The 16,588-nt window shown below is 43.4% G+C and overlaps 1 protein-coding gene and 1 long non-coding RNA gene across 2 annotated transcripts in view; both read right to left on the bottom strand.

Moving 5' to 3' along the window:
• Positions 1-16,588, bottom strand: part of LOC128887317 (nephrin) — a 360,575-nt gene that overhangs the window by 268,145 nt on the left and 75,842 nt on the right. The gene's annotated exons all lie outside the window — the stretch shown is intronic.
• Positions 400-16,588, bottom strand: part of LOC128887338 (uncharacterized) — a 47,159-nt gene continuing 30,970 nt past the window's right edge. Inside the window, exon 3 of the long non-coding RNA XR_008460015.1 lies at positions 400-2,287. This is a non-coding gene — a long non-coding RNA (uncharacterized LOC128887338). The remainder of the gene's footprint in view (positions 2,288-16,588) is intronic.

The following is a 16,588-nucleotide window of genomic DNA, read 5'->3' as shown; positions in this document are numbered from 1 at the left end:
CCCGATTGTCCCGTTGCCCTGTGTCATTCGCCATTTAACTTCGTGCCAGTGGACGGAACCCCGAAGAGAACTTCGTGGAGTTTGATGAGTCACCGTAACACGCCGATAGAACACCGCTACGTGTAGTTAACGCGGGCTCCTAACCTTTGACACGAATTCGTACCAGTTGTGTTTGCCTCCATCAATTGATCAGCCCCTCTCTCGACCCATCGATCACAGACTTCCTCGATTTTAGAAGAATATTGAAATGTATCAGGCGTAAAGGTCAACTCCGTGCTTTCATATTCGTACATTTGTAACTTTCGTTTAAATAGGAATAGTCGTTAATAATGTTTGATAAGGAACGTCCGTCGGTATCGCGACGACTTCCTATTTCTTCATCGAGACAACACAGTCAATCTCGAATTCAACGGAGGGACGAGGAAACTTTGCTGAATTGGTATCGCTGTTCCAGTTTTAGCCTGGCAGCATTTACATACGACTCAGAAGGGAACGGCTGAAGGTTCGGTAGGTAATGTCGCGATGGCTTCTTTCGAAGTAAAAGCCGCGGAAGTGGAAGATTTGTCGGCGAGGTTTTTCTTTCTCCCGCAAGCCCCGGTGTATTTTTCCAAGTCTACGTCGAGCAGCCGAAATTTATTCGGAAGAATTGCCTCGCTTCGAGTCCCTCGTTTTATTATGGGGCCTGGGATAACAATGACGATGACTCCCGCTATGATCCAGCTCTCTGGACCAACTTGTATCCGCTTTTGTATAAACAAGTGCTCCGTTACCCACGAATCGGTATTTTTTTTTTTTTTTCTTTCAAACTAATATATCATATGGGAACAGAGCTAACGAAACAAGTTCTATGCGACGAGAAACAATAACGTCAACTCGAGATCGATAACCCGAGGAATGGAAGATGGAAAGTATCGCGGACGATGTAGAAAGAACATGAGAAATTAACATCCTTCCCATTGGGGAATGACCGCGGGCACGAAGATTGAACGGACCCTCATATTGGATCGTGCTGATTCGATTCTACTCGTTGAACTCGCTCGCAATTGACCCCGATGACGTCTGAGCGAATCTTCGTCCGTACGCATGACTGATATCTCTTTAAAGTGATTGACAGCTCACGGTAGAGCGGTTCTCCTAGCCAACGATCCCCCATCCTGTTCGTTTCGCGTTAACGTCCTCCTTTTCAATCTTATCGATGGCTCTATCTGAATGTCACCGATCCCGCGAATCGAACGCTCCTCGTATAATTCGACGCGTTATCGAATATTAGGGCATAAATCAACTTTAGATACGCGTCTTACGTCGACTAGCAATCGACGCATTAATGGCAACGATTATGCATGGCCGGTGCTGTTCTTGAAACAGAAATTCTTTCATGCTTCGGACTAGTGGTTAAATTAACCCTTTGCACTCGAGGCCTTTTTTTCTGGTATCTACCAGCAACTCGAGACGCTTTCTTAGCATCCTATTGCCACGAATGATTACATTGACTTCGAAAATGAGATCTCTAATCTGAGAGTCAGGTCACGTTTGCCTCAACGACAATCATTTTATCGGCACTTTGGATTCCAAAGAACTTTAAAATCTAAGGAATCTAAAGAAAATCTAGCGATGACTGGGAGTCACCTCTCGAGTGCAAAGGGTTGAGAGATCAACAAACAAGGAGTTCTCGGCGGCAAATGCGGAAGATCCGTTAGTTTCACCACGGATCCACGCCTGCTCGAGAGCCTAGGAACCGCGGTATCGTTCTCTTCGAATATGCCGCGAATTTGGTTTGCATATTGTGATATGCAAATTGCGTATTCGCGGTATCACGGACTAATGTGCAACGTCTTTCGGCGCACTGAATTGCAAAATTCCAGGCCGCGATACTGTTCCCGAAGATTGCGAAAATGCCGGAGACAAAGTTTCCCGGGTCTGAATCCCCTTACTTTTTATGTAACTTCCTTGTTAGGCAAAACGCTAGGCGTTCGGATACGTGATAACGAAAGTAACAAGATTCTCTTATTGCCGAATTTAATTTTAACGCTCTCGTTTTATATCCAGTGTTTTCGTCGTTTCTTTTTTTTTTTTTGCATATAAATGCGAATCGCAAAACTTCTTAAGAGAACGATGAATGACCGATCGCTTCGGTAAATACCGTACCGTACAAAAATCACGACGACAAGTACGAAAAGGATGAAATTGTTTACCTTTCGTCCAAATACCAACGGTGAAAACGATTTCGAGTACTCGTGCAACAACCTCATAAAATCGAAGTCTCGACAGCGTGGCGTTTATGACTCACCTGAAACGAACCAAAAATATACGATTAATAAAACATCTCTGCAAATTATTATAAACGCGTTATTTCACGAGTGGTTTCATGCAAAACGAACGGTTGAAATTGTTCCCCCCACCCCACTTCACCCCCCCCCCCTCCCCACGGGACACGGGACTTTCAGAGCAGGAGCTACTTCAGAGCCACTTCGATTCAAACCACGCCGTTTGGAAACTTCCGCGAAGTTAAGTTTTACAGTTTTCACGATTTCGCATAAATTTTCAACGCGACTCGTCGCTTTAGTTAATTTAAACGCGCGATTTGAGCTGATCGAATATGTATGTTGTCTTTGCGCTCCTTGTCATAAACTCCGAGGATCGATTCCCTATATACATGTATCCTTCGACTATTACAATTCCCTTCCTTCGGAAATACTGTGCATTTTAACGCACCGTCGGATCTTTTATTCATCGGTATCTCGTTTAACTTTTCCCCGTTGTTTCATCCCAGATTTCTTTTCTTTTATATTTTCGTTCGCTTCGACGAAGCTCGATAACTTTGAGGGACGGGTTTAAAAACGGCTTTCGCCTCTGCTACTTTGCCTTTACGACGTTGCGAAATTACCCCGTGCATATCGCGATACGTTCGCTTTGCTTTAATTTTTCTAGAGTAACAAGGAGTTACGTTTTAATCATTTCTACTGATAACCGTTGCTATCCTGAACAATTACTGAACATTCCGGTGGTGCATATCGACGGATTATCGATATCTTTATATCTTCGAGTTCAGGCTATGCTCGTATAGATCGATCGTTTCATTTATTCTTTCGATTCTATCCACTGGGACTGTCCAGTATCACCTATTACATAAAAAGTGGACAATTACCTCAGGGTTGCAACGACACTCGTTAATTTAAATTTCAACTTTTAAAAATTGTATCCAATCGCAGTCTACGTGAAACGACGCTTTAAATGAAAATAGAAGTAAAAGGTCTGCGAAATAAGCACTCTAGTCCACGTTATGTAGCAGTATATTAAACAAGGTGGTACAAGAAACTTGCAACAAGCCAAACCCTCGGTTGATTTCCATTTCACGAAATTCCAACGTTGCACCCATCTCCCCCAATTGATCCCTGTCCAAGCTAAGTACTCCCTCGAAGTTCCAATAGAAGCTACGCCAGTCCTCGAAGAATTTCAACTCCACCGGCTCCCCAAAATTTCTCCGAAATTGCTAATCAATATGACCCCGTAGGAAGATGAGAATCTCCAAGAGCTAGTTCGGTTTTACGATTGGACCCCCATCCGCGAGACGGTTACGCGTCCCCCATCTGACGCAACGTCCACGAATGGACCCGCGTCGAGTCGGAAAAAGGCGAACCGTCTCCTCTTCGGGGGGACATCGAGATGAGATAAAAGTGCCGTCTTCGCGAGCAGGCCAGCAGATGTTGCAGCTTTGCGGGAGGAACGAGGCAAAGCGAAACGCTCCGACCTCCAGCGGCGGACACACGCTGCGACCACATGCTCAGCGACGAAAAATCGTCCTCCTATTACCATGTGCGCGCGGCGGTGCAGCATTCACCAAAAACGACACGGTCAAAGCTGACCCGGTCGAATCGAGCGATGACAGACTTCACGGTGTCGAGCTGGTCCACAGAATTCGACCATTTTTGTTCCAGGAAAACCAAGGGATGAATTTTTAGTTTTTCTTTTTTTTTCAGGGGAGAGGAACAGATATCGTCGTTCGAGCGTGGGAGTATTAAATATTATCGATACTGTCGTACCTAGGAGATTTAATTGCACCGGTGCTGAAAGGAACGACGATATAGTTCGAGACATATTTGTTTTAAAAAGCAGCACTTCTCGATTAAATTGATTTCTAATATTGTTATTGTGGAATATACTATAGAAATAATAACGGAATTCTATCGTAGAGGAAATCATCTTTCGTCGAATACACGTCTTCGAAACCTAACTCTATAATATATAGTTAAAGAATAACTGCGATTGTATCATTTTATCCGACGCAAGAAATCCTGACTCCTGGCTCCTTAATCTGTAATGAACTTCACCCTTTGAGGACACGAAAAGGCACGAAATGCCAATATAATTAAAACACGACGAACAACCATACCCTGATGTCCATTAATAATTACCCCAAACCTAAATAACTCATATTTTCCAACCCTCCCATCGCAGGTTTAATATTTTCCCCGAATTAGTATCGCTCGCCCGTTTTTCCTCCTTATCGATTTCGAAACTGATCAAACGAACGGCTCGTTTGACGCTAAAAAAAAAAAAAATGAATATCGCGTTCGAATTACATCCCTGTCCGCGTCGCGAAACGTTTTGTTTTTCGCCGGGTAGAACGCAATTTCGATCGGGCGAAAAATCGATAACACTTCGAGAGCAACGACGCAGCAGCGCGACCAACGTATCTGCCCATGTAAATACGATTTAATTGTGCCCGTTTCGCTTTGTTAACTGATAGCGGCGCTGTTTATCCACGCGGAACGCCACGCTTAACTTTATAACCCGAAGAAGCTCCCCGTTCAAGATGAAAGGACGGAATCTGTCCGGGGTGCGCGACGCCAAAAACGGGATTTAGGGGCGGGCCCACCTAAGCCCATGTTTTATCGGGAGATTTAATAGGCTCGACTAAGTAACTCGTCCCAGCAGCGATTGCCAAGTGTAATTTGGATTTCCTTATCGGAATTAATCAGGTCACGAGTGTAATACATGTTCCGGTAGAATTGAACCGTGCCATCGGGTGCTTCGTTTTTCTGTCCACCACTTATGCGTATTGTAGTTAAATATACACTTTTAGCAGGACGCTTTAAAGTCGAACTATGGTACTATATATATAATTAAAATTAGATTTTTGATAAATATATTCGATAGAGGGCAATTTTTCACCTGTCTTCCAGGATAGAATTATACGTTGTTATTTTTGTACCATATTTTACAAATGGAAGGAATATTATTAGTGTACTACCTAAAATAGAAATTTCACAATGAGAAATTCTCAAGATTCTCGAGACCGTGGACTTTAAAGACCTACCAATAATATCTCGTAATAAATTCTATTTTTAAAACGTTGAACAGTAATAAAAACCCCCGTTTATTTAAAAATTTGCTTTCTTCGCTGACTTTTAATAGAAGAGTAACCCTCATCCGAAACGAACATTCGATGCAAAATCTTCTTCGCTACTTCATCGTCATTAAGATAGCCTGGGGTCCGATGAATAATGCACGCTTCTGTTTAAATAAATCAGAAAATAATTAGCCCATCGTAAACGGGCGCCACGGTCGAACTATGTATATACCAGATTCTCGTCGAGCCCGTAATTCTTTCGCAGGTCGTGTATAATTTAGCACATTTTAAAGCACTTAAACCTTTGGGGGACCGGCTTCCTTTCGAACAGCATCGCGGACTATTCGCAAATCTTCCCCGCCTGGGACCCTCCTACCCGCTTGCTTATAAGCTTCTTCAGCGCGGCTTACTGCGGTCGTTAATATTCAGCTAACGCTCCGTCTACGTATGCAATGATACTATTATTTCAAATACATCCTCTTCGTTAACTACCCATTAAATGAAACCAACCGTGGCGCGTAATTGCGTCGATAATAGCGAATCGCGGAGCAGGTCAAAAGTAAACGAAACGACAACCAGCGGACTTTAACGCGAGGAATAAGCTTAGATATCACCAACTATTGGAAATAAACGTTGAACAGCTTCGTTCTATATGTTTTCGATGAACGCTCGTTTACAATATTCGTTTTCTCGATACCTCGAGGACAATAAACGAGACCCTTGTCAAAATTGAAGTAAATTTCTATTTCGACTATTATACACGATTGCTTCAGCGAGGAAAACACAAAAATGAAGCGGTCACCTAAGGCTCCTACAATTTTAATCGCAAGTGACCACACAAAACTTCCCAGAATTTTGAAGTATTTAGATTTCTCGACCGCATCGATGATTCACGAGGACCCAGCTCGACTCTCCGCTAGTCTTAAGCAGCGTAATTACGCGTTCATCTCGTACGAAATGACAAAGCAAAGTTATTCGACGAGCAACCCCACCGCTTTTCGCCCAGCCAATTTCAACTTGGCCGAGATCAACGAAAGTCAAAAGTTTCGCGAAATTCTGACTACTTCCGATCCGAACTTTTCATCAATGCGGAATATTTTAATTAAGTCGTCGCTCTAGAAGAGTCCGCCGAGAGGACAGCCTCTCGAAGCGGTCTTCTTCTTTGATTTTTCTAGATACGACGGGCACGATCGAGCTTCTGGAACGGCTTCCACGTGGTTGAGCTTCTTGCATGCAGTTTACGCAGGAACGGTCAAAGCGGAGTCCCTTGAACCCTGCGTCTGCCGTTCTAGACGTTTTTGTTTCATTTTAAAACGTTGTTTACGATACTCCACCCCCGATATAATAAGGCCGTTTATTTTTCAGGGGACGCTTTTTATTCTCGTGTCTTTTTAATCGATAGCTCTGGCTAACCGTGTCGATATGAGAAAGGAAACTGCGAATCAATCCAAGCAGGTGCTGGAATCGTTAATTTATATACAGTCAGTCCCATAAGTATTCGTACCCGCTATGTCTATCAAAGAAATCTGTCTAAATAGGTTTGATGTTTCCAAATAAACTTTATACGTGCATATATTTATAATGAAAAATTTATTTGGAAACATCGAACCTATTTAGACAGATTTCTTTGATAGACACAGCGGGTACGAATACTTATGGGACCGACTGTATTTCGACTCGATGCCGCGAGTTACTTTTCAGAGGTTCGTTAAATTGACCGCAAGAAAACATCGTGGCTCGAGATTAGAATGAATTCATCGGAGGACTTTATGCAAATTGGAATTCATAGGGGAAGTTCATGCAAATTGCAAACTCTCGCGTGTAACGTTACACAGTTGTTACGGACGAAACAACGATGTAAAAGAAAACGATACACGAGAGAAAAGGTGTAAACGGTAAATTAAACGGCGGAGAGCAAAGAATGAAACGAAAGAAGGGCGGAAGGACGAAGTCGAGGAATTTACCTAATTTAAGCTATCAACGCCGATACGTCGTGTGGGCTCGAGAAATATCGCGGCGCTAATGGTTAAACCCGACTCCTCTCTACTTTTATTTTGTTTACCCAACACCGATACTAATTAACCGGAATTGGAATTAACCGCACTCGAACAAAGTTAAACCGCAAGTTCACAACCGCCTCTCGTCGATCCCGAATTTCTTGCTACTTTAACGATACCTCGAATTTAACGGGTTGCGAAATGGAATATTTTTCAGTATTAATCCTTTCCCCTAATACCATGAGTATAATCGTTTCATTTTAACACGTTGACCGTATCAACCATACACGGATGCATCTCACTGAAAAACTATAAAAATTAATTCTGAAAGTTAAGCGTCCCACAAGTTCATGCCACTTATTCTTTTGCTGCTCAAATGAATACGTGAAACATGCCCTTGAGCGTTGTAAAAGAAGGTAATCTCTCTTGTTTTACAATATTTTCCCACCTTTACCATGACGTAGTCGTTATAAAACCGTCACTATAAAATTTGTGTAGTTTCTTTTTATTAAATATTGACACAGTCTGCAGCACGAATTTGTGGGACGACCTAATACTTGAATTTCGACGAAGTTACACAAATTAATACTACGATAAATGTTTGATTACGTAGTTTCCGATAATCGGTAAAAAGGATTCAATCTCAGTAGAAATTTTGAAGAGTATCAGCCTCTGGCAGTTAACGTGTAAAAGTTGATACCGAACGAGACGTAACTCGATATTAGCCGCCCCTAACTCCATCCCCGACTAACTTGGGTTGTAAAACTATCGCGTGCCCGAACGTTCGAATTTCTGCGCGTATAATTCACGAAGATTTCTCGTTCGGCCGATCGGTCTGACGGTGTGCGAATAACGAAGTTTGCGTTGCCCCCTGAATCCGAACTCAGAATGGATTAGGACATTAAGATTCCGTTTGACGCGGATCATAAAGGACGTCACGGTGCACGATCCGGGATTACCATTTAGCTTCTGTTATGCTGCCAAAGGTATTGTCGCGATGGGAACTAACAGAAGGACGAAACAAACGGGACGATGACCGACGTTTAGGCGAAATCTATGGACGTCTCTCTGTTCCTGAAATCCGATATTTCGTCCCAGTTTGGCAGTACAGAAGTAAACGGAAAGGTGTGTAATAATTTTGGTCGCGAACGAGATAACGGAGAAGGAAACAGAAAGGAAGCAGTTATTTGTAGCAGTTTGGATCGATTTCCTTCTAGGAGTACAAAACATGCATTTTTGATCAAAATTTCTTTCGTCAGGATTGAAATAGATTATCAGAAAAAAAGGGAGAGACATAAAACAGAGAGCATAACTTTCGTATAAAAGTTTTTAAGAAACCTTACACGTTTCAGCGAATGTGAAACTTTGATTCGTTTAAGAATATATCGATCGAGACCGACCACTGGTGCAAAATCATTAAACAAATGATTTCCATTCGTCGAGAAGCAATTTGCCGCACTCCTTTGATCGTCCTTTCGCGCACTTTTCACCTCCGTCGCGAGCACCGGCTGAATGTGGTTAACTTGGAGATTAAAACGCGGAATTCAAAGGGCAGAGCGTCGGAGTTTCGCGCGGGTTATCAGATTTCCCAGAAAACGGTCCAGTTGCCATATAATTCTATCAGGGGAGGGTTAAAACGCATAAAATTACAAGCGAAAGTTCAAAGTACAACGTAAGCAACAGGGTCTGCGGTTCGGGACGTTAGTAGCGAACTTCCAGCGTCCAGATCAGGTGTCGGGATAAGAGACTATCCCCGAGGCATCCCTCCAGAGATCCACCGCTAACACGAAAGGCCCTGATTTTCCCGTCGAGATAGTAACATAATATTCCCCTACCAGTCCGAAAGAAATCGTCCCGCGGACAGTCGCCGGTCTCGCTGGGTAATCAACCCATTCGCGGCTCTCCGAGGAACTCGCTGGGAACGCGCTTCGTTCCTTGTCGATCGACAGAACCGACCTGGGGGGCAATAATCCGTCGTCCTTCGGCGAAGGGACTCGTAATTCCCTTAGACACCGTGTATCGATCGCGTCAATCGTCGTTCTGATTGAATTCTGCAATTTGTATGCTCGGAAATCCTCTACGCCGCGCGGAATATGGGCACTCGACGCGTTGCGCGCTCCCATCGATCCGCGCGGGTCGCGAACTCGATGCAGACGCTCTGGAAACTATTTTTACACGCTTCTATTTAACTTGTCAAAGGGTACGGATGCTCGAGTGAATTAGAAACGTTCGATGTAACGATCGGGTCACTTCTATACAACGATACGATCTAGTCATTTTCTTTAGCAAGTTTCTCGGCTGTCTTAAAGCGAACCTCGATACGAACGAGCACGAATGTAACCAGAGTTGAATGAATCATTGAATGGAATAAAAATTAAAACTTCGCCCGAATTCATCTACCTTCTCGTTCTCGGTACGCTTTTGCAATTGTCTTCTTTCTTCGAAATAAATCTGGATTATAAAAAAAAAAGCTAATAAAAAAGACGAAATATTTCGGCCTCCATTTACCTCTGTCTTTCTTCTCATGGATCAAATATGAAATACTCGTACCCTATGCTCGATATGAAAGAAAACAAATATACTCAGAGTTGGATGAGTGTTCGAATGCAATAAAAGTTCAAATTCCACGTGAATTCATCCCCCATCTACCTCCTTGTTCACACCATAACTCTTTCGCAACCATCTTCCTTCTTAAAAATAAATCTGGGTTATAACAAAAAAAAAAAAAAAAAATAGGGAAAAAGATGAAATAAGATACAAATTCTGCGTCAATTCGTTCGGAATAAAAACAAATGAATCAATCGTCTCCCATTTATCTCCATCTTTCTTTTCGTAAGTACAATCTGAAATATTCCTGCACTATTCAAAATATTATAAATATTGCCCGTTCCTATAATCGTCTCCCACACGATTGTCCATTCGTATTTAACCCCCACCCCATGTAGCCTGGCGAATTCCCGTCTCGAGACTTCTGGATCGCCAGCATCCCCCGTATAAAAGCCGCGCAAGTGCCGCGGCGTGTCAACCCTGTTCCAATACCGACCAGGCCACGTGCAAACGTTCGGGTGAACCTGTTTTACGAGCGCTATAATCGTCGTTCCAGCGCAAACACAACCCCTGGAAAATCTGGTGGCGGGGCTAACGATAAAGTCGAAAAGGCAATGTTACAAAGTGACGCCAAGAATAAAGATAGATAAAATAGCTCTCGAAATTGCGAGAGGAACGGGACAAGGAGAGAAGACGAACCGAGTGCCAGACTCTACACGGAATAATATTTAAACAGCGAATAAAATGGAAGCTGGGTGGCTGATTCAACCGGAAAGAGCGAATCGTTTTATCGGGAATTCCTTTCGCCTCTTTGTATCGCCAGCTAACGGAGATTAAATGCTAATTCCTCGCGAACCAACTAATCGCTATTTCGCGTCCAACCTGGCCCCCCTCAGATCTTCGCCAGCTTTCGGAAGGAACTCGGTAGTCGTATCGTGTAAAGGAGAGGAGACTATCCTAAACCAACGTTTCTGGAATGGGATACCCGTTCGTTACATATTAGTTTCCAGGGTTTCGAGGAGTGGATATCTTTGAGTTTTCGAGCGGTACAAGAACTCTCAAGAAATCAAAGAAATTCAAGAAATCAAAGAAATTCACGTAATCGCTGTTTAAAAAGAACAGAAATATTCTAGCGTGCTTCGAACCTCTGATACTTTCATTCGAACAATCCCAGCGCTTTTTTTAAATCGTGTTCCAAGCGAACTACGTTTCCCCTCGCTAGATCGTCCCAATAGAATGAGATTAAATGTAGAAGCGTTCTCCTTTTATCTTAATTTTTTTATTTTTCCGAGTTCCATTTTATCCGAAGTCTCGCGTACAATGCGCGACCGTAGCGACCGTGAATTTTCTTCCGAATATCCAGCGTCGACGCCAGAGTCCAAGGCGTCCCTCTTCGTTTTCCGTGACACCGCGGAAAGATTCTTCAGCTTTGGAACTGGTCTTGTTTCGCTTTACTTCACGGTGGCCGACCGAGAGGAATTTCGAGAAAACGTCTATCTCGAAATTACTCCCGGAACGGTGCTCGGTTTCCCTTAAAGGCGTAACTGCTGGAACACAAATCACGTTTAAAGTAAATTGAAGACCCATCTCCTCCTCCTTCTTCTCCTCCTCCTCCTCCTCCTCCTCCTCCCCCCCCCCCGGGGGTCTCCGTGCGCGGGTGTTTCTCTTTTTCCAGTCTCAGCCCGTGGCGCACAACGACGGGCGCAACTTCGGCAATATTTAACGTTATTATTAACGTGTTTTGAGAGGACTCAAGATTGCATTTTGCCATCAACGTGTTTTTACCTGGGCAAGTTAAAGCGAACTTTCCAACGGTGGGATGCAGCTTTAAGGAAATTCAATTTAAACTTCGGTTTGGACCATTTATCCGACGGTCCGTTACGGTTTACGTAAACGTTGTTGGTAACGCGCCATCCCCGAGTAATAATAACAATAATATTGTTATTTTACAAAATACAGTCGCGCGAAAGGTATCCACTCGGCGCGTAGAAACGACATATAATCGAATCCTAGAGCTGAAACCTTCCTGATTGAATTTTAATTTACCTCGATACGCCTGGGTACGTCGAATAAAAGATTCACAGAGTTTATTTAAAAAGTGATTCGATATTTTATTTTATCCTCGAGAACCATGCGAACCAGTTTCATTCCCCCTGTCGACAAATAAATATTTCTTTTACAGAAGCAAATGAACCGACTACTGTTCATCCATGATCAGAGTTCGCGGACGCGTGTCTCGATTCCCCTAGAAGTTACTTTAAGTCGATTTGCATCCGCGGAACAAGTGTAACGTTTGTTACAACTAAAGTAATTGAAAACTGGAACCAGTTTGCGCGTTTAAAGAAAAGGACGCGCGACTCGCCACGGCAAACTGGTTTCCCTTAAAATTACAACTCGACCTGCGCGCTACTCGAAGCTCAGCCGAGATCTTTCCACTCGCGGAGGCATCAACTTCATTCTCGTAAAATTATTATGAAATTACTTCGCGATTTATTTTTAATAAAATTCGTGTTTCGAAAAATCGACGTACGGAGACAATTCTTGGCTGGACGAATCATTGCTAGTCCGTTACTCTTCGAGTAAGTAGTCTAACGCTCGATTCAAGGAATTATCACACACGAGTTTAACCGTACTAGCTCGGATCTACCAAGCCAGTTAACTTCGAGTCTCCCTTTACGATGATTAAACCGCAACGTATGCTACGATTACTTTCTCATTTCAAACGACCACAACCAGTGAATTTCGAATTATCTTCGAGTCGATACACCTGTTGATAAAACCATCCAAAAGAATTTCTAACAAGAATGACTCGACGCGAAACTTCCGATCGGTTAACGTTGCTGTTAAGACGTTTCACGGTAAATGTTTGCTCGACAATGTCTCAATTACGGAAGGGGTTTTCCGCATGGCCGCCGCTAAGAAATCCGAACGAGGCTATTACTCGACCTATCGTGCTCGTCGATTCTCCGTGAAACATACCGTGGACGTCTTAGAAAACAAGCAACGCCAGGATTGCACTTGCTACGCGAATGGGGTATTAAATTGACGACCATCATCTCGTTTTCCGAATATTCGCCGGGGTCTCGGAAGGCGCAAATTATTCTCGTTCGTCCTCCGCCACGGTTCGTGCACTTACACCGTTCGTTGACGACACGGACGATGGGATCCATGGCAGCGTGCGCGATTGCTGAACGGTAGATCGGATTGGCTCTTGGTCGAGAAACACTGTAAGACCGGCTTTGCCATTTCTCCGGGCCGGCAATCTTCCTGCGTTCCTACGGATGCTCTCGTTTCTCTAGTCTACAGCTGCCACGGACTCTTGCAGTCGCTCGCGTTCTCGATGCGTTATTTTCTACAGCATTTATCGCAGGTGAAACCCACTTTGGGGGTGGATTGGGGATGGAAAATGGATGGAAAAAGCTCGTGCAAAGGTACCTTGTATTCGATCTGATTCTCGAGTTATAGTTGTCGCTTTTAGAGTCAACCACGTTTTGAATACCTAGACTCTGCGAGTGGGTTATTTTCTACAGAGTGAATCGCAGGTGGAACTCACTTTGGGGGTGGATTGGGGATAGAAATTGGGTGGAAAAGGCTCCTGCGAAGGTACCTTGTATTCGATCTGATTCTCGAGTTATAGCTATGTCGAATTCGGGACCTCTGAATTTGTAGTCAACCGTTTTTCCCACAGACCATCGCCGCACCCTACCAGTCGTGTTCTTATTTCACTTGTTACGTTACGTATAGGGGCGGATATGTATATATAATATAATAGTCACGTAATAGTCCTTTCGACTACCAACACTAGTCCCTTTAAAATAACGCTTCTACCAACGCGAAAGTCGAACATTATCGAAGTTGAATCTATGTTTGTTTCCCGTAAATTACACAAATGTCTGTGTCAGGGCAGATGTTTGTAACTGCTTCTTTAATTGCTCCTTTTCTTGTCTCCAGTTTTAAAGTGGGTCTCCACTGACAGGACACAACCTGCATAATCGATTCGATTCAGAGATATTTATGGACGTACTCCTGTCATACGTTGTAACTGCACGGTTTGGTCGCTCGACACGCGCTGTGCGATAATAAGATCTTAGATAGCGGTAATTTACACGTAGGCACGGACACCATTAGACTCGGAAACAGTCTCGATGGAAGCTTGGCTATCCCGAGAGATTACGATCGCGATCGATGCGTGACAAATATCGCAGTTTGCATGTCGCGGAGACCGGTACTCGCGATTATGAAAGTACTATACGTCTATTGTTCATTTATATCCACAGTAACATTGAATCACCAATGTTAGTCGTTTATAATATTAGAAGTAATATCGATTTTTTCGATACTGTTCGTGTATATGTATACATTCACGACGAATCTGTCTAACGTACGCGCATCATAGGAGTCTACAAACACGGATAAACAAATTCGAGCTTGTAACAGTTGTGTCAGGTCGCATGTTTTATAAGGGAGTAAAAATAACGACAAGTTCGAGCCAGTCTTTTGTTGTTTACATCCCTCATGTATACTCTCGGAATTCAGATGACGTACCCGCAAAAACTTGGTTCTCCGTATTAATAACATCGCGAACGTGTACCAGTCGACTCTTCTCCGTTTAAACTTTAACAATGTTCCACGTCTTCGCGTTACATTTTGGAGGGAAAAAAACCGGCGCTTCGAACGAGCAAAGTTAAGGCGGGTTCGCTGGCGCGAGCAACTGCGAAGCATCGTCGCGACTGATGCTAACGCGTGTTAATTCCAGGGAACTTCCGAATGAAAATTATGCGATTTACCGGGGAAGAGGTTCCCTCTCGACACGACTGTCGTTTCGCGTAATTCGGACCGTCGGAAACTTTTCACTTTCTGCAACAAAAGTTTTCATAATTTCGGGGGTGGTTTCAGCTCTGTTTGCAAGCTAGCGGAAATAAACATTTGAGAAATCAACATTTTCGAGACAAGATATCCGTATGAATGTTAGTAAGAATGAATTATTAGTAAAAAGATGGAAAGAACTTTTGCAGAATTTATGTAATATTACTGGATATCTCGTTAATATTTTAACACTGGTTGAATGAATGTATTCGTATACATCGATAATAACGTATAATGTACATGAACACGGGAAGGATATCCTTCGAATAAATCTCAGTCTAAACGACAAATTATGCGGTCAATCTGCTAGTGGACTCCAACGTATCATAAAAGGATTGAGAGAAATAGCAGTTCGACGAGCACAATCTTTCTGAAATATGTGTCTTTGCCGCCCGCGGCTCGAATCTATATTGAATAAAGATCTTCCTCCATCGACCTCTATGGTATTTCAAAGGACCCTTACTTATCTCGTTTTTCGGTTAGCGAGCACTCCGCACCCCCGAACGAGAGTAAAAATGTCTAGCATAACGTACTAATTTCATTGCCGATTCTATTTCATCCGCCTATTTTTAAAAAGTTCGTCATTCGTATACGTGCCAGAGGATGTCAGTAAATCATAGACAGCATATTCTTTGCTGGTTAAATAGAAAACTCGTAACAGTCGTAAAATGACCCCAAGTTCAAAATGGCCGAATAAGAAAACGATCGTACATTGTTTCTATCTCCGATTGAATGGAAATAAATTACAAATACCGAGATCGTTTCGGGAATTCCCGCAGAGGGGAGAAAGAGTTAGAGAAAAAAAAAAAAAACGACAGAGAGTCGCGGTAGTAGAAAATGACGGCATTCATCTTCTTACGGCATCCTACACGCCCAACCTGACATATTCTCCAGGAAGAAAAACGCACGGTGCTCACCGGCGACCGGAGACGGATGATAGCCTGCTTGAATAGGCAATGAACGACGCTGTGTGCGATTGCCCCGCGACGCCGGCCCGGGGAACATCGGCCTTAAAGTAACGTCGAATAACAAGATTTCTGTCCCCGTTGCCGAAAAACCGGACCGCTTTCCTGAATTATAGAGAGAATTCCACGTTACCTAGATCACCTACAAAAGTCAACCGCGTGGAATAACGATTTTGATGCGAGAAAATTTCAGAGGGGTGAGAAACGGAATTTCGGGGACATCGAACGGTTGATAATTGTCGTAATTATAATAACAGTAAAATATGAAAGTATTTGCGTACATCGTATCGAAGATCTGCAAACCCTGCCCCCCAAAAAAATGTACAAACCTCTGTAACAGTCTTATTGGCCCTGAAACTACGGTCTATCATTAACACGATGATTAATTTCACGTAATTTCGAACGAATAACTTCGCGTTATGTTATTCACAAAGCGTCCCCCCCCCCCCCCATCGATTTTAAACGACCATTACCAGACCGACGCTCAGCAAACTACCTTTGACAGGGCGCGAACAATTAATGTACCTTCTCTAAGTACTTCATAAAGCAAGTGCTGCATTGTTCCCGTTGCGAAAGCTTTCGAGTGTGTAAGTAGTGTCTTAAATGCACCTTGTCCGACGCGTTACTCGCTTGACATGTCATGCAAGAACGACTCCCTAGCTTATGAATAACTGCATCCCCCCGTGCTCGGGGCGAATACAGGTTTTTAACACGTGGCCAACGTTCCTTCTGCGACTCGATTCCCTCGTCGCGACTCGAAACTTCAGTCGAAACAAGTGGAAAGCATCGATCGTCCGAGCGATATTTAGTATCCCAGCCGCGTTTGAATGTTTCTATCCGTTGTTTAACGTGAAATCAAGCCT

This window comes from Hylaeus anthracinus, unplaced genomic scaffold (assembly GCF_026225885.1).
Source record: "Hylaeus anthracinus isolate JK02 unplaced genomic scaffold, UHH_iyHylAnth1.0_haploid 11985, whole genome shotgun sequence".
NCBI classification, from domain to species: Eukaryota; Metazoa; Arthropoda; class Insecta; order Hymenoptera; family Colletidae; genus Hylaeus; species Hylaeus anthracinus.
The sequence above is the reverse complement of the archived record's forward strand: the minus strand, read 5'-3'. Positions and strand labels throughout refer to the sequence as shown.